General features: G+C 50.6%; 1 long non-coding RNA gene across 5 annotated transcripts in view; it reads left to right on the top strand.

Moving 5' to 3' along the window:
* Nucleotides 1-17,500, top strand: part of LOC135273211 (uncharacterized) — a 110,302-nt gene that overhangs the window by 48,337 nt on the left and 44,465 nt on the right. For 3 of the 5 annotated variants that reach the window (XR_010341021.1, XR_010341019.1, XR_010341022.1), the window contains one exon: nt 1-93. This exon is cut by the window's left edge and continues 78 nt beyond it. This is a non-coding gene — a long non-coding RNA (uncharacterized LOC135273211). Of the gene's footprint in view, nt 94-1,943; nt 3,192-11,457; nt 11,541-17,500 lie in introns of those variants that run through there. The other 2 variants (XR_010341020.1, XR_010341024.1) reach the window with 2 other exon arrangements.

A 17,500-nucleotide genomic window follows, 5' to 3' on the forward strand; every position in this document is an offset into this window, starting at 1 on the left:
CGGCTCATGACAGCGTCGACCGCCCCTCCCTGGACTCAACGTGATCCCCGCCTCCAAGTACCTGAGACTACAGGGTTCTCATAAGCCCGGGAGGTAGATCTCACACTTGCACTTCCGGTGTGGGTGTGGGTGTGGGTGTGGGTGTGGGTGTGGGTGTGGGTGTGGGTGTGGGTGTGGGTGTGGGTGTGGGTGAGGGCGGCGGAGGGGGCTGAGACAAAACAGTTCATGGGGGGAGGGGCAGACAGGAAACAGTTCATTGTGACCTTGGTTACCTTTTGCCTTTCTTCCCGTCCTCTTATTTGCCTGTTTATTCTTACCGTTTCTTTTCACTTCTATGTGTTACATTGATCCTTTCTTGGTTTCCTTGTTTAATGGACTTATGGATTTATTGAGGGAGGGAGGGAGGGAGGGAGGGAGGGAGGGAGGGAGGGAGGGAGGGAGGGAGATTCATAAATTATACATAACATGCAGTAATATATATGCAGATAATCATATATTATGTATGAAATGAATGGCCGGGCGCGATAGCTCACGCCTGTAATCCTAGCACTTTGGGAGGCCGAGGTGGGTGGATCACCAGACGTCAGGAGTTCAAGACCAGCCTGGCCCTCAGGGTGAAACCCCATCCTTTGAGAAAAAAAAAAATTAATTAATTGTTCCACGTCTGTGTGTGTGTAAATATTTCTTTACATTAACTTTGATACTTATTTTAATTACCACTCTTCGCTCACATCCTCTTGGTTGTTTCTTCTTACGGTTTCTTTTTTTTTTTCCTTTTTTTTTTTTTTTTTTTTTGAGACGGACTCTTGCTCTCTTGCCAGGCTGGAGTGCACTGGCGTGGTCTCGGCTCACCGCAACCTCCACCTCCTGGAGTCAAGCGATTCTTCTGCCTCAGGCTCCCGAGTAGCTGGGACCACAGGCGTGTGCCACCACGCCCGGCTAACTTTTGTATTTTTTGTAGAGATGGCGTTTCACCAGGGCCGGGATGGTCTCGATCTCTTGACCTCATGATCCGCCCGCCTCGGCCTCCCAAAGTGCTGGGAATCCACAGGTGTGAGCCACCGCACCTGGCTCTTCTTATGGCTTCTTAACTCTTCCATGTCATTCTTACGTTTGTCATGTCTTCGTCCGTTCGTTAATTTAGTTAGAGGCGGGGTCTCGAGTATTTCTCTACAGGCATTCATTCATTCATTCATTCACTCACTTATTTGGGGGCAGGCTTGCGTTTATTTATCTAATTATATAGAGGCAGGCTCGCTTTTATTATTTATTCATTCATTCATTCATTCATTCATTTTTTTTTAATTTATTTATTTACTTTTAAATAGAGACAGGGTTTCACCATGTTGGCCAGGCTGGTCTCGATGTTCTGACCTCAGGTGATCCACCCGCCTCAGCCTCCCAAAGCGCTGGGGGATTACAGGCCTGAGCCACTGTGCCCGGCTATTTGTTTATTTATCTATCAATCGATTTATTTAGAGGCAGGCTCCCTCGCACGCATGCGTGCGTGCATGCATGCATTTATTTAATTAGTTAGTTTATTTTATTTATTTGGGGGAAGGCTCACATTTTTCTTTCCATCGAGGCAGGCTCGCATCTCTCTCTCTCTCTCTCTCTCTCTCCCCCCCCCCCCCCTCTCTCTCTCTCTCTCTCTCTCTCTCTCTCTCTCTCTCTCTCTCTCTCTCCCCCCCCCCCCCTTCCCCACATCGGCCACCCCCCCTCGCCCCCGTCTGTCTCTCTTTAAAGGCAGGGTCTCGCTCTGTAGCCCAGGGTCACTCCAGCCTCAACGCTTTGGACCAAGACATCGGCACGTGGTCTCGCTTTGTGGCCCGCACTCTGGACACATATATTCCTTTTTAAATTTTGACGATGCTGCTGCTGCTGCTGCTGCTGCTGCTGCTGCTGCTGCTGCTGATGATGATGATGATGATCAATTTATACAGGCGGAGGTGGTGTCGACTGACGGCTCGAGATGATCTCAAACTTTGGCGCTCCGGCCATCCTCCCACGTCGGCCTTTCAGACTGCTGCGATGACAGGCGTGAGCATGGATGGAACGGGCAGATCACGGGCTTGAGAGATCGAGACCATCCCGGCCGACGTGGTGAAACCCCGTCTCTACTAAAAATACAAAAATTAGCTGGCCGTGGTGGCGTGCGCCTGTAGTCTCGGCTACTCGGGACGCTGAGGCAGAAGAATCGCTTGAACCCGAGAGGCGGAGGTGGCGGTCGACTGAGATTGCACCACGCTACGCTACAGCCTGGGCTCACTGCAACCTCCACCTCCCGGGTTCCAGCGATTCCCCTGCCTCAGCCTCCCGAGTTGCTGAGATTATACAGGTACGTGCCTGTCATCCCAAGCCACTCGGGAGGCTGAGGCAGGAGAATCGCTGGAACCCGGGAGGCGGAGGTTTCGGCGAGCCGAGATCGTGCCACTGCTCTCCAGCCTGGGCAACGAGAGCGGAACTTTGTTGAGGGGGGGAAGAAATGCGAAATTTGGGAGTGAAAACTTGACCCCGGGACAGGAGGTAGCGTGCTGCAAGCTGTCTTCTTCTCCCCGTGAAATCCACGCTGTCTCCGGGAGCGTGGATTTCACGGACCTTCGTTTCCCTGTGACAGGTATTGCCACTCTGAGGTGGTGGGTCTGGCGCCCACTCGGAAACGCTATGGACTGGACTTCCATCTTAGATGGGTCCCATCTCCACCCCTAGCCTCCCTCCGTCCACACGCCCCCGCCCCTGGTCTCCTCTTCCTGTTGTCTAGGGGAATTGAAGTTCCATATGAACCCATGGGCGGGTGCCTAGGCTGTGTCCCCTGGGGGCTCTGGTCGACTAGTTGCAGGTGGGCACCACCTGAGAGGATTCCCTGGGTGGGCCCAGAAACGACCTGGCCCGAGAGGGATCGGGGAGAGGCTGGTGATGCGGCGTGCCTGAGCCGCTCCCCCCACCAACCTCCACCCCGACCCAGAGCGATCCAAGATTCCCTTCTTTTCCGTGCTGACATCTGCAAGCATCTAGCTAGGTCTTTTGTGTGTGTGTGTGTGTGTGTGTGTGTGTGTGTGTGTGTGTGTGTGTGTGTGTCTGTCTGTCTGTCTGTCTGTCTGTTATAAAGCTATTTATTTGGGTGAGTTATTCCAAGAGTTGTATACAGCTTTATTTTTTTTGGAATTGCAGTATTAAAGTTGCACTTTGGATTTAGGACTTACTGTCATTACTTTGGTGATATGTACGGTGGTCATCTAATGGATGCTGCACAGAGTAGGGACTACGGGGACCCACATTTTGTCCCCATCCCATCTTCAAATAATTGGGGTCTCTTAGGTCCGTGATGCAAAGGCATAAGACAATCCTGATCTTGAAGCCTTGAAGAAAGTCATTACGTATACACAGATAGAAAATGCAAATATGTCAATGTCATCTGATAGCTTGAAATAAAGAAATATTTTAGTTAAACTGTTATCAAAGTTCACATTTCTGTTAATGAGACATTACAAACCACAAGGTAAGGTCTTTACATTTTGGTTATTAAGCAGATTCAGTGCTTGGAACTATAGTTAATACTTAGTGGAATGATAAGTCTATCTACAAAGCGGGATAATGTATTAGACTGTCATGTATTCATTTTTTCCTGTATGCCAGGGTTTTTACATATTTGCCATATAAGTTGGCCTTTTGCAGGAGGAGTATAATTTACATTGTTTTTGACAGTGGGCTTAGTATGGTTAAATGTCCTATCAACTTGAAGGATGCTTCCATTTTTGTGGGTCTTAGCCTCTACCTGGTGCTTGCTATTGGGTGTGTTCAGGCACTGAGAAAGAGAAATAATGAGTGAGGCAGATGATGATGTTTGAACATAGGCCTTATCATTTAGTGAAGCATAAAAACACTGACACTTTTATATAAATGTCTTCGGGCATCACCTAGCGGCCACTGTAATGGAAAATCGAGGTGGCGCGGAGGGAGGTCTGCCTGACGACTTCACAGAGCCTGGGGCAACCGGTTTCTCTTCCTCCCATCTGGAGGCCCCTCCCTCTCTCCCTCGTTGCCTTGGGAACCTCCACCCTGGTGGGGGCCCTATGGTTCTTTTATCAGTACTTTGTGTTTCTTTGTTTGTTGGTGTCTTTCATGCGCATGCATAGACTCTTCTCCTTGGGCTTTATGAGGAGTTGGTTTATTTTTTTTAAGCCCCTCCCCCCCGCCCCTTTACTCCAATTCCGTGAGTTTGTGAGGTGGGTTCCCCCCGACACCGCACCTCCCGCCACCCTGCGTGGAAACGTTCTGGAGCCAGGCGGGTGGGCCTCCATCTTCTCTCCCCTCCGCCCACCCTTTGCCGGTTGACATTTGCATGGGTGATCGCCAGGCCTCACCTCACTCGGTGGCCACTGTTTTTGAAGATGGGGGCTGGGGCTGGGGCACGGTCCCACTTCCCCAGAGGCAGCGGGGGGCGATGGCACAGCCTTTGGCCCCCGTGGGCAAGCGGGTGGGCGGACTGGACTGTAGTGGTGGCGTTTTTTCACCCCTTCACGCCTCAGGCCCCCCTCCCTCCCTCCCTCCCTCCCTCCCTCCCTCCCTCCCTCCCTCCTTCCCTCCCTCCCTGGGAAAGCTTCATCTTGGCTGGGTCTCAATCACCTTTTATCATGATGTCTTATTTTCTCCTTCCTTGGACCAGCAAATTTGCAAAACGGGAAGGGCATCATGGCGCCACTCTGGGCCGTAGTAGTATTTGCCCAAAATAGAAACGCTGTCTAAAAAGTAATACTTTGCTCCCTTAAGATTACCGGAGGCGATGCCTTGGCACGGAATTCTAGGAAGGCGTATCTTTTCCCCAGGACGTGTTAGCTGCTGTTTTTCTCCTGTTGTTCACTAGCGCTTTTGTGGATTTCTCGACGTATGGTGACAGCGGGTTAATGTAAACTGTACTTCATAGTGTGATAACCTGCTTTTTGCCAGTTAAAACTAACTCTCTCCTTCTCAGACTAAAAGCTGTTCAGGCTTTATGTTAGCTTCCTGAGCTGGACAGACTCCATCTTAGCTTCTACATTTTAGTTGTTTTCCCACCATTCAGTACGGAACCAGAGTACGTAGCAGCTGGGGCGGGCTGACACTGGGCACCCCCAGGAATGCATTTGTTGATAAGAGGCCGACTTAAGTGGTACCAACAGAGCCTGGGAATGCAGGCAGCTGCTGTCCAGTGCCCAGAGCCCCCGTTACCTATGTAAGTTGTATGTCTTTTGTGACAACTGTACCCCTCGCACCTGGCACTGTTTTATTTCTCATGTACTAGGTTAACTTTTAACTTTTTGCTTACTCTGCTTTTGTGAAAAATTTGCTTCAGCTACGTTCCCCCTCCCTTTTAAAACTAGGGTATAAAAGACCACCTAACATTTTCTTAGGGGCCGGCCGAGAGAATTTTGTGCGTCAGCCACCTCTCGGTCGCTGGCATAATAAAGGACTCATAATTCAATCTCAGAGTGTGCTGCATTCTTTGACTCGCTCGGGTACAACAATAAGGTCTTCTGCTTCTGCTTCTTCTTATTCTTCTTTTTCTTTTTCTTCTCCTTCTTTCTTCTTCTTCTTCTTCTTCTTCTTCTTCTTCTTCTTCTTCTTCTTCTTCTTTTCTACTCCTTTCTTCTTCTCCTTCTCCTTCTTTTTTGTAGTATTTTATTTACTGATCTCTCTGAAACATGCACAAGTTTATATAGCTAAGGGAACTTACTTACCATGCTAAGATGTTGCTCAACATGACAAGTTTCTACAAAATATATTTCAAGGTATATAGTACCTTCATTTCATTCCCGAGGAATCAACATGTGAACATGACGTTTGGTTGGTGAAATTTAGGATACAAGCATAAGTGTCAAATAATATCACACTTCCGGTTTAATGGAAAACATAACGGTTGTGACAGTCTCACCTAACGCTTTGGTTAAAGAAAGGGAGAAGACGGACAGGGGTGTCACAGAAGCATGCGAGGATTTGACAGTTCGAATCATCTATAGCCCTTCTGAGAAACTACAGATGAAAAATACGTAGTAAAAATTTCTGTAGGCCGGGCGTGGTGGCTCACGCCTATAATCCCATCATTTTGGGAGGCCGAGGCGGGTGGATCATGAGGTCGAGAGATCCGGACCAGACCATCCTGGTCAACATGGTGAAACCCCATCTCTACTAAAAATACAAAAATTAGCTGGGCGTGGTGGCGCGCGCCTGTAGTCCCAGCTACTCTGGAGGCTGAGGCAGGAGAATTGCTTGAACCCGGGAGGCGGAGGTTGCGGTGAGCCGAGATCGTGCCATTGCACTCCAGCCTAGGTAACAAGAGCGAAACTCTGTCTCAAAAAAAAAAAAAGAAAAAGAAAAAAGAAAGAAAGAAAGAAAGAAAGAAAGAAAGAAAGAAAGAAAGAAAGAAAGAAAGAAAGAAAGAAAGAAAGAAAGAAAGAAGGAAGGAAAAAATTTCTGTAACATGGTGGTTTCGGTACATTTATACTGATCATCATTCCATTCACGCACTCAAATAACTGCTGCTTCTGATCACTGAAAACTAGATTCAAAGCCACTGCTCCACAAGCTGATGCTACCGGTCCCCTATAATAACAGGTAGTTTAAATCTGGAAAGAAGGCAAAGCATACTGGTTAGTCAATGACTTGTAGAGATAATTGAGGCTACACTACTATACATAATCAGGTGCACGGTGTTCGTAACAATGCATACTGTGGTCCGGAGGTAATTCCGATTACCATATTCTATATTTATTGGTCATCGACAGCATACATTTTATGCTCCAAAAGAAATACCCCGATCCATCCAACAAAATGGTCACATTTCATGTTCTTTTAAAGGCAGACGAACTAAATTTAACGAAGCATTGGCTCTTCTTAATATCCCATTTTCAAGTTACTGATACGAATCCGCCAAAGAAACAATTATGCGTTTTACCTAACATCAAGTAATCTGCAAAGTTCCCGAGACAGACGCATGGCTTGTTCAGTTTCCAAAAGTAAATACAGGCTTTCTGACTGAAAACATTCGCATTCCTAGCTCTCCTCTAAACCAAACATTCAAAAGAAAATTACAAAAAAATGACCTCTAAGCTTCTGAATAGTCCACTTGGTGACATAGAGTATTTTCCGTCCCAACACTTTCTCGACTGCAAAAGATATTTACTTCCTAAGTACATGACAAAGTCTTCGTTTCAAACCATTCACTCAGTTAGTTTCCATGGTAACATTGCGGGATTCCTTGGCCACCATCAGTCGCATTAGTTGACTGTGGAATTTCTCAATCTTCTTTACATCTTGAGCTTGCTCTGTTTTAGACACCAAAGAAACTCGATCATCTGTTACTTTCATACATACACCAGTTCCCATCAGAATGCCTGTATGTATTTGTCAGCTGGGCGCGGTGGCTCACGCCTGTCATCCCAGCACTTTGGGAGGCTGAGGTGGGTGGATTGCTTGAGCCTAGGAGTTTGAGATTGCTTGAGCCTAGGAGTTTGAGACCGGTCTGGCCAACATGGCAAAACCTCGTCTCTACTAAAATACAAAGATTAGCCGGGCATGGTGGCACAACTCCTGTAATCCCAGCTACTGGGGAGGCTGAGGCACAAGAATCGCTTGAACCCAGGAAGCAGAGGTTGCAGTGAGACAAGATCGCACCACTGCGCTCCAGCCTGGGCAACAGAGCAAGACTCCGTCTCAAAAGCAAAATTTAAAAAAGATATAAGGCACAACTGTAAACTTAGCTGAATTCTGATATCTACCCATTTTTGTGTCATCCCTATAGTTCACTTTGTATTAAGTTGGGTTTCATTTGGGATTTGCGATGTACATATATATTTCTAGCTGTTCATACAAAGTTCTTATATATCAAATGAAAAGTGTTTTTCTCGTATGTTATTAAGTAGTGAATATATAAGGACTGTACTGATCTTCTAGGCTTGAGTTTACATAGGTGAATATCACCAACACCTGGCCTTAGAAAAGGACCATGTCGTTTTTGTTTTGTTTTGGTTTTTTTGGGCTATGACTTACGTCTTTTCTTGCCTCCTTCCTAGACGTTCCTATTTCGCTTTCTTGTCGGCTCACTTTTTCCCGTTCTATTTTCCACCAAACCATCTGTAGAGCTACAGAAGGTATCCTTTCTTATTTTTGGTAAAAGCCAGAACTTTACCTAGGAATCTTTTAACAGTTTTTTAGTGCTTATTTTTAAAATCACTGTCAACAATAAATCTAAGCCTAGAAGTATCCCTTCTTTCAACATATTTTTATTTGTTTCCCCGAGATGTGAAAGGGTTTCATTCCTTTAAGAGGCCTAACAGATTTGCCCCGACAGAGTTCACAAAACCCACTTCTCTAGAACGTAAATTGCTATCATGGGAGACTACCCAGAAATCTGACTCATGGCCCTGTGCCCACACTCTAAGACCTGTGTCTTTTGGAGAAGATCACAATGATTTAAGGACATTTTGAAACTTCCAATTATGTCTAAAAATTATATTCTTTTGTTTACATGATGAAACTTTTTGTTGTTCCTTGCTGGTATATAATAAAATATGTACGTGGGCGGGGGGGGGGGGAAGAAGAAGAATGCCTGTGTTTGAGAACCACACGTGCCGTGCCGTGCCCTGCCGTGCCGTCACTGGGTCAGCGAGGTGAAGCTTCTCTCTCGGCAGGCAGGCAGCGTGGCTGAACTCCTCCCAGGTCTGGTACTGGGGCATCGTGGCCTGGAGTGCAAAAGTAAACAGAAGCAAGGCCGCAGAACCCGGCCCGGCAAACTACCTAGAGTCGCCAACGGACGCAAAAGTCATAAGGTCTTGTTTTCTACAAATTCATGAGGGCTTCTTCTTCTTCTTCTTTTCCTTCTTTTTCTTCTCTCCCTCTCTCCCCCCCCCCCGTCTCTGTCTCCCTCTCTCTCTCTCTCTCTCTCTCTCTCTCTCTCTCTCTCTCTCTCTCTCTCTCTCTCTCTCTCTCTCTCTCTCTCCCCCCCCCCTCCGTCTCTCTCTCTCTCCCCCTCCCTCTCCCTCTTTTTCTTTTTACTAGAAGCTCAGGTAGATCTAATCTAATCTAATCCATTCCCAAGGCCTCAATTCTTTACTTTAGGAATCCCAGATTTGATCTCCATACAGAATCCTGTACGGAAGTGGCGAGTTGATTTCTGGACTTGGAGACCTCATAGATGTTACACATTAATAAAGATTCAGGCCTGGCACGCTCAGCCTCCCAAAGTGCTGGGATTACAGGCGTGCTGTTCACGCCCACTTATGCCCGGTGTGTTATGAGCGGCTCGGCTAACATGGTAACTTTGTGGCCCCATGGTTGGGCCTTTGGTTTCCACCCTAACAGCCAGAGGCTACCTGAGAGAGCCCTGTCCCTCGAAAGAAGGGTGGTTATCTGCAGATAGCAGCAGCGTCTTGCTGTGAAATCCACAAAGCCTCCACTGCGATTCAGAACGGTGTATGTCCCAAACGGCTGGTCCTGTTTATCTGCTCTGGTCTTTAGGAACGAATGCTCCCCTACTAAAATCTGTCACGGACACCTCCGGGACCGATGAATATGGTGGGTGCAAGTTCGGAGGTGAGGCGGGTACTTCGCTAGAGCTGAGGAGTTCGAGACCGGCCCGGGCGACAGGCTGCAGTGCATTTGTCTGTCCAAGGCCCATGGCAGCCTCCGCTTCCCTACCTCGAGCAATCCTCCCACCTCGGGCTCCAAAAAAGCTAGAACTACAGGCGCCTGCCATCACGATGCCCGGCTAACTTTTTAAGTGCTTTTATTTTTTAGTACAAACGGGGACTCGCTGTGTTGCCAGGGCTGGTCTCAAACTCCTGGGCTCGAGCGATTCTTCCACCTAAGTAAGTCTCCCAAAGTGTTGGGGTTACAGGCGTGAGCCATGGTGCGCTGTCCTCTTCTTTATTTCTTTCATTCCTCCTCTCTCTCTCTCTCTCTCTCTCTCTCTCGCTCTCGCTCTCGCTCTCGCTCTCGCTCTCGCTCTCGCTCTCGCTCTCGCTCTCGCTCTCCCCCCCCACCGCTCTCTCTCTGTCTCTCTCCCTCCCTCCCTCTCTCCTCTCTCTCTCATTCTTTTTCTTTTTTCTCTTTCTTCCTCCCTACTTTCTCTGATTTCTCATTATCTTTTTCTTTCTGCTATTTCTCTTTCTATTTTCTTTTTCATCTTTCTTCCCTTTACATCTCTGTCTCTTTCTTTCTTTCTTTTTTCTTTTTTCTTTTTTTTTCCTTCGAGACGGAGTTTCGCTCTCGTTACCCAGGCTGGAGTGCAATGGCGCGATCTCGGCTCACCACGGCCCCCGCCTCCTGGGTTCAAGCAATTCTCCTGCCTCAGCCTCCCGAGTAGCTGGGACTACAGGCTGCGCCACCATGCCCAGGTAATTTTTGTATTTTTTAGTCGAGACGGGGTTTCGTCATGTTGACGAGGATGGTCTCGATCTCTTGACCTCGTGATCCACCCGCCTCGGCCTCCCAAACCAAAGTGCTGGGATTATGGGCGTGAGCCACCGCGCCCGGCCCTCTCTTTCTTTATATTTCTTGTTCTTTATCTTCCTTTTTATTTTTTTATTTTTTATTTATTTATTTTTTTATAAAGATGGGGTTTCACCATGATGGCCAGGCTGGTCTTGAACTCCTGAGCTCAGGTGATCCACCCACCTCGGCCTCCCAAAGTGCTGGGATGACAGGCGTGAGCCACCGCGCCCGGCCTGTTCCTTATCTTCCTTACTCTCTTTCTCTTTTCTTTATTTGTTTCTTTCCATCTCTCCGTGTGTGTGTCTTTCTGTGGATTCTGAAAGAGTCTCTTCAATCTGTACCACAGACCTCTGAGACTTTCGCTTTGTTGTGCTTTTCCTCCTTGTCGTGTAAAATGTGTTCGCTTATTCTTGTGGCCTGATGACGACATGAAGACGAATTGGGAAAGGAGGGAGTTTTTATTTCTGTGACTGCTGACGGGGAAACGGAAGGCCTGGAAAATATCGCCAGACCGACTCAAAGTTACAGAGGATGTCAGGGCCTGTATACCTTCCGAGCTCTCTGTGTACGTGTAACAGTGCGTATTCACCTCAAGAGGGAAGCGATTTTTTTTTCCTTTTTTTTTTTCCTTCCCCGCCCCCGGAGTCTTGCTCTGTCGCCCAGGCTGAAGTGCAGTGGTGAGATCTCGGCTCAGTGCGACCTCCACCTCCCGAGTTCCAGCGATTCTCCTGCCTCAGCCTTTCGAGGGCCTAGAGATGGTGGTTTCGTCGCGTGGACCGGGCTGGTTTGGAACTCCTGACCTCAGGCGACCCGCCCGCATCTGCCTCTGCCTCTGCCTCTGCCTACTAGAGTGCAGGGGTGACGGGCGTGGGCCGCTAGGCCCCGGCCTGCTTTTTCTTTTGTCACTAGAAAAGAAAATAGTGCGGGCCCTCTCGTGATCACGGTATAAACCCTTCTATACTGTGGAATACGGCGCGCGTGTGCGTGCGTGCGTGCGTGCGTACGTAGGTGCGTGTGTTTCTGTGTGTATTGCCGAGTCATGGTGCTTCCTTCCCCCGCAGGGGCTCCGCTCGGTTAGTTGTGGGGATAATGCCTGGGAGGGTGCCGGGCTGACACTTGCATATGTTGTCTTCGGGCGTCACCTAGCGGTCACGGTTCTTGAAGGTCTAGGCGGCATACGGGACGCTCTGGCCGCCCGCCCGCAGTCAGGAGCGATTGTGGCTTCTCTCCGCTACCCGCCGCCCCGCCCACGCCCCGAGCTCACCCGCCCCCGCCCCGCCCCGCCCCCACCTTGGTCCGTCCGTCCGTCCGTCCGTCCCCCTCACTCCCTCGTTGCCCAGAAGACCCCTGGAGACCCTGGCTGGGCCCGATTGTTCTTCTCTTTGATCCGTTGTTTCCCTTTCTCTCTTCGTGTCTTTTTTTTTTTTTTTTTTTTTTTGAGACGGAGTTTCGCTCTTGATACCCAGGCTGGAGCGCAATGGCGCTGTCTCGGCTCACCGCAACCTCCGCCTCCTGGGTTCAGGCAATTCTCCTGCCTCAGCCTCCTGAGTAGCTGGGATTACAGTCACGCGCCACCGTGCCCAGCTAATTTTTTGTATTAGTAGAGACGGGGTTTCACCATGTTGACCAGGATGGTCTCGATCTCTTGACCTCGTGATCCACCCGCCTCGGCCTCCCAAAGTGCTGGGATTACAGGCTTGAGCCACCGCGCCCGGCCTCTTCGTGTCTTTTTAACCCATATGGACTCTGCTGCCTGGGTTTTATGGATGACAGCTCCACTTTAGGCCTTGCCGTTAGTGGGGACTTTCCTGATTCTCCTCAGTTGTAGTGAAAGCAGGTAGATGTCAAGAGCGTGCAAGTAAATGGCATTTCCCAGAAGTCATCGAATGGGTGTGGAGGAAGAAACATGCGGTGCCCCCCTTTCAAGGCAGCGATGCCAGCAATAATGAATTAGGTGTCATTGCTGGAGTCGGCTTGTTTCCTGAGTTGCCCTCCGTGCCCACCCCCACCCCAGGCTTGAAAACATTCTAGAATAACCCACTGTGCCTCCGTCCCTTCCCCTTCCTCTTTCTGTCCCCTTCTGCTTGCTCCCCTCGGTTTCTCTCGTTCCAGTCAGGCATATCCTCTCCACTCCACCCCCACCCCCACTCCTTAGGTAAATTCAACCACCCTGGCCTGGGCCCTCATAGTCATTTTTTTTTTTTCATTTTTAAGATAGAGTCTCGCTCTGTCGCCCAGGCTAGAATGCAGCGGTGTGATCTCTGCTCACTGCAACGTCTGCCTCCCGGATTCAAGCAATTCTCCTGCCTCAGCCTTCTGAGTGGCTGGGGTTACAGGCATGCGCCACCACGCCTGGAGAACTTTTTCCTTTTCTTTATACGTTAAAATTAAAGAAGTTTTTTTGTGTTTTTAGTAGAGACGGGGTTTCACCATGTTGGCCAGCCTGGTCTTGAACGCCTGACCTCAGGTGGTCCACCCGCCTCAGCCCCCCAGAGTGCTGGGATGACAGGCTTGAGCCTCCGCGTCCGGCTCATAGTCACTTTTAACGGTTACGTTAAGTGTAAATTTTTATTTTCCTGGCCAACATATTAGTAAGGTGGAAGGTGTGTCGTAGCCCCTACCTGGGCCTTACTATGCTTTTAGAGGATTAAAAAACAAGAAAATAGGCCGGGCGCGGTGGCTCAAGCCTGTAATCCCAGCACTTTGGGAGGCCGAGGCGGGTGGATCACGAGGTCGAGAGATCGAGACCATCCTGGTCAACATGGTGAAACCCCGTCTCTACTAATACAAAAAAATTAGCTGGGCACGGTGGCGCGTGCCTGTAATCCCAGCTACTCAGGAGGCTGAGGCAGGAGAATTGCCTGAACCCAGGAGGCGGAGGTTGCAGTGAGCCGAGATCGCGCCATTGCACTCCAGCCTGGGTAACAAGAGCGAGACTCCGTCTCAAAAAAAACAAACAAAAAAAAAAACAAGAAAAGATCTTTCTATCCTTTCTCCTTTTGTTTCTGTCTTCCTAATTTCCTTTTCCAGCTCTTTCTTTCTTTCTTTGTTTCTTTCGTGGTTTCTGTGTTTCCTTGTATTTTGTCTTTTTTTGCGACAGAGTCTCACTCTGTCACCCAGTTCTGTGTTTCTTTCGTGGTTTCTGTGTTTCTTTCGTTGTTCCTGTGTTTCTTTCGTGGTTTCTGTGTTTCTTTTGTTGTTCCTGTGTTTCTTTCGTTGTTTCTGTGTTTCCCTTTTTTTTTTTTTGAGACAGAGTGCCACTCTCTCACCCAGTTCTGGTTCTTTCGTTCTTTCTGTGTTTCTTTCGTTGTTTCTGTGTTTGCTTTCCTTTATTTTCTTTTTGCGAGACAGTCTCACTCTGTCACTCGGTTCTGTGTTTCTTTCGCTGTTCCTGTGTTTGTTTGTTTGTTTGTTTCTTTCTTTCTTTCTTTCTTTCTTTCTTTCTTTCTTTCTTTCTTTCTTTCTTCTTCTTTCTTTCGAGACAGAGTCTCACTCTGTCACCCAGTTCTGTGTTTCTTTCGTTGTTCCTGTGTTTCCTTTTTTTTTTTTTTTTTTTCTCCTTTTTTTTTTTTGAGACAGAGTCTCACTCTGTCACCCAGGCTGGAGTGCAATGGCGCGATCTCGGCTCGCTGCAACCTCCGCCTCCCGGGTTCAGGCGATTCTCCTGCCTCAGCCTCCTGAGTAGCTGGCATTACAGGCAAGCGCCACCATGCCCAGCTAATTTTTTGTATTTTTAGTGTAGACGGGGTTTCACCATGTTGACCAGGATGGTCTCGATCTCTTGACCTCGTGATCCACCCGCCTCGGCCTCCCAAAGTGCTGGGATTACAGGCGTGAGCCACCGCGCCCGGCCTAGTTCTGTGTTTCTTTTGTTGTTTCTGTGTTTCTTTCGTTGTTCCTGTCTTTCTTTCTTTCGTTGTTCCTGTCTGTCTGTCTGTCTGTCTGTCTGTCTTTCTTTCTTTCTTTCTTTCTTTCTTTCTTTCTTTCTTTCTTTTTCTTTCTTTCTTTCTTTCGAGACAGAGTCTCACTCTGTCACCCAGTTCTGTGTTTCTTTCGTTGTTCCTGTGTTTCCTTTTTTTTTTTTTTGTAGCTGGGATTACAGGCGCGTGCCACCGCGCCCAGCTAATGTTTGTTTTTTTAGCAGAGACGGGGTTTCAACATTTTGGCCAGGCTGGTCTCGAACTCCTGACCTTGTGATCCACCCGCCTCGGCCTCCCAAAGTGCTGGGATTACAGGCATGAGCCACCGTGCCCGGCCTCTGCGTTTCTTTGTCTCTCTTTCTCTCTCTCTCTCTCTCTCTCTCTCTCTCTCTCTCTCTCTCTCTCTCTCTCTCTCTCTCTCGCTGTTTCTTTCTCTCTGTCTCTCTGTCTCTCTGTCTTTCTTTCTAGACGGAGCCTTGCTGTGTCGCCAGGCCAGATAGTGTTTAGTACCGAATTTTATTTTCTCCATTTTCTGTCTTTTTCTTCCTTCCTTCCTTTCTTTCTTTCCTCCTCCTCCTCCTCCTCCTCCTCCTCCTCCTCCTCCTCCTCCTCCTCCTCCTCCTTCTTCTTCCCCTTCTTCTTCTTTTTTAATTTTCACCTTGATGCAGGTGGGCGAACGCTGAAAAAGGCATTAGCCTCTTCTTTCTTTCTTTCTTTCTTTCTTTCTTTCTTTCTTTCTTTCTTTCTTTCTTTCTTTCTTTCTTTCTTTCTTTTTCTTTCCCTCCTTCCTCCCTCCCTTCTGTCCTTTTATCTGTTCCTTTCCTTTATTCTTTCTTTCTTTCTTTGTCTTTTATACTTTCTTTTTTCCTCTCTTTCGCCCTTCTTTCCGTCATCTCTTTCCTCATTCTTTCTCTTTTTCATCTTTCTTCATTTTCCACCTTTCATCATATACCTTCTCCAGATTTTTTAAATTCTGTCTGTTTTCTCCATCTCCTTCCTCCCCGCTCCCTGCTTGCTTTCTTCCCTCCCTCCTTCCTCCATCTCTCTTTTTTCTATCCCCTCCCTCCCTCCCTCCCTCCCTCCCTCCCTCCCTCCCATCCCCCACCCCGTGTGGATTGTGAACGTGTCCTCATTCGGCGTCTCTCTGTCACCTGAACGACTCGCGCCCGAGTCCTGTGTGTTCTTTCTCCCTCCGAGATGCATCTCCAAACACCCACACGTCATGGGCTTGTCTTTTGACTCTGTCTCGGTCTACGCAGATACACGTTTGGAGGAGCGTTTCTGTGGGGTTGGGGTGGAGGGGCTGTGTTTTCGGCCTCGGGAAGACTTTCTCGACTCACGGTTTCGGTTTTGCGGTCCGCCGGCCGCCCTGCCATCCGGATGTGTCTCGGTGACAGGTTTGGGATGGTGACATGTCGCCGGTTTTCGGGCTCCATCTGGTGGCCGCTTTTATATGGTTCTCCTGGCTTCCAGAGCTCCGGTGGCAGCTGCTGAGCGAGGGGAGCGTCCCTGCTGTGAGCTAGGCAGAGCTCCGGAAAGCCTGCGGCTGTCAGCGGGGCTGTCCCTGTGGCGCCAGAGCTCTGGCGAGTCACTTGTGAGTCAGAGCACGGGCGTGCAGGGCTATATAGGGGCAGGCTGTCGCCGAGTTTCCAGGCCCGAGCGAGGTGTGCGGGCTGCCGGGGCTGGTCGACCAGCACGCCGTAGCTCCCGAGGCCCGACCCGCGACCCGCGGGGACCCTCCGGGCATGGCGCGGGTGGCCGGGGACGCCCCTCCCCGGCCCTGTCGCGGGCCTGTGCGGGCCCTGGCCGCCTGAGGCACCCGCCGAATCTCTTTTCCAAGTTCTCGTGGGGAGTCGGTGGCCGTCCTGCGCCGTCCTCCCGGGGTGCCGTACCCGGCTGCGGTCCCTCTGCTGTGATACTTTTCTTCCAAGTCCGCGTTCGTAGTCGGAGAGTGGTCCCTGAGAGCGCCTTCGGTCCCTCGTGTGTCCCTCGCGTGTGAGGGGACGGCCGAATGGGTCTCGCTCTGGAGGCACGGGTCGGCCCCTGCGTGGCACCGGTGGCCCGGAGGGCGTCCCTGGTCTTGGGGGTCGACGAGACGGCCCTGGGTGCTCCGTGTGTGGCTGCGATGGTGGCCTTTTTGGGGACAGATGTCCGTGTCGTGCGTTTCTGAGTCGGTGGTGTGGCCGGTGACTCGACCCCCTGCCCCCCAGGGTGGGTATATCTTTCACGCTGAGTTTGAATTTTGGGCCACCGGGTTGTTGCTGACACGCTGTCCTCTGGCGACTTGTCGCTGGAGAGGTCGGGCCTCTGGATGCGTGGGGGTTTATCTGGTCTGGCGGTGACCTGGCTAGCCGGCCCTGCTCTGGCTTGAGCCGCCGGCTGGGGCCCGTGTGCCTTGCCTCTCACGCATCCGTCTGAGTGTCCCGGCTCCCCGGTGCCGCCCTGGGTGGGCCCGGGTCTCCTCTGACCCACCCGGGTGTGGTGGGGAGAGGCCGATGCGGGTGGGGGGCTCCCTTCCGCCTGCGCGTGCGCTCCCCGCTGCGGGCACCTGGGGCGGTCGTGACAACCCCGCTCCGTTGGCTCCGTGCCGTGCGTGTCAGGCGTCCTCCGCTCCCTTGGGGTTGTCCGCCGTCCCTTCCCTCAGAGCGGGGCTGGCCGACCGCGGGCTGTGGTCGGCTCGGTGGTTTGGTGAGGCTGGTGAGGTCCCGTTGCTCCGCTCTGGGTCTTGTTCCGATCGATGTGGTGACGTCATGCTCTCCCGGGCTGCGACCGTTCCGCGGTGGGCGAGGGACGGACCTTCATGGTGAATGGCTCCGCTCTTCTCACCCCACCCGCGGGGGGGCCCCGTGTCTCTCCTCTCCCTGCATGTGTGGGGCTGGTGGTGGGAGGCATTAGGGGTACGGAATCCGGCCCGACCTCGCCGTGCTTCTCCTGTCGTCTGCCTGGCGGGGGCGGCGGGGTCCTCTGACACGGCAGGCATCCCTCGCTCTCGCCTCCTGTGGGTGTTGCCTTGCGGGCGCGGCCCCCCTCCGCGGCGGTGGGGGGCTGTCCCGCCGGCCCGTCGTCCTGCCCTTGCCGGGGTGGTGCGAGCGTTGGCTCCGCTCAGGCCTTTG

Source organism: Aotus nancymaae, unplaced genomic scaffold (assembly GCF_030222135.1).
Source record: "Aotus nancymaae isolate 86718 unplaced genomic scaffold, 86718_ANA_hifiasm-v0.15.2.pri h1tg000466l, whole genome shotgun sequence".
In the NCBI taxonomy this organism is placed as follows: domain Eukaryota; kingdom Metazoa; phylum Chordata; class Mammalia; order Primates; family Aotidae; genus Aotus; species Aotus nancymaae.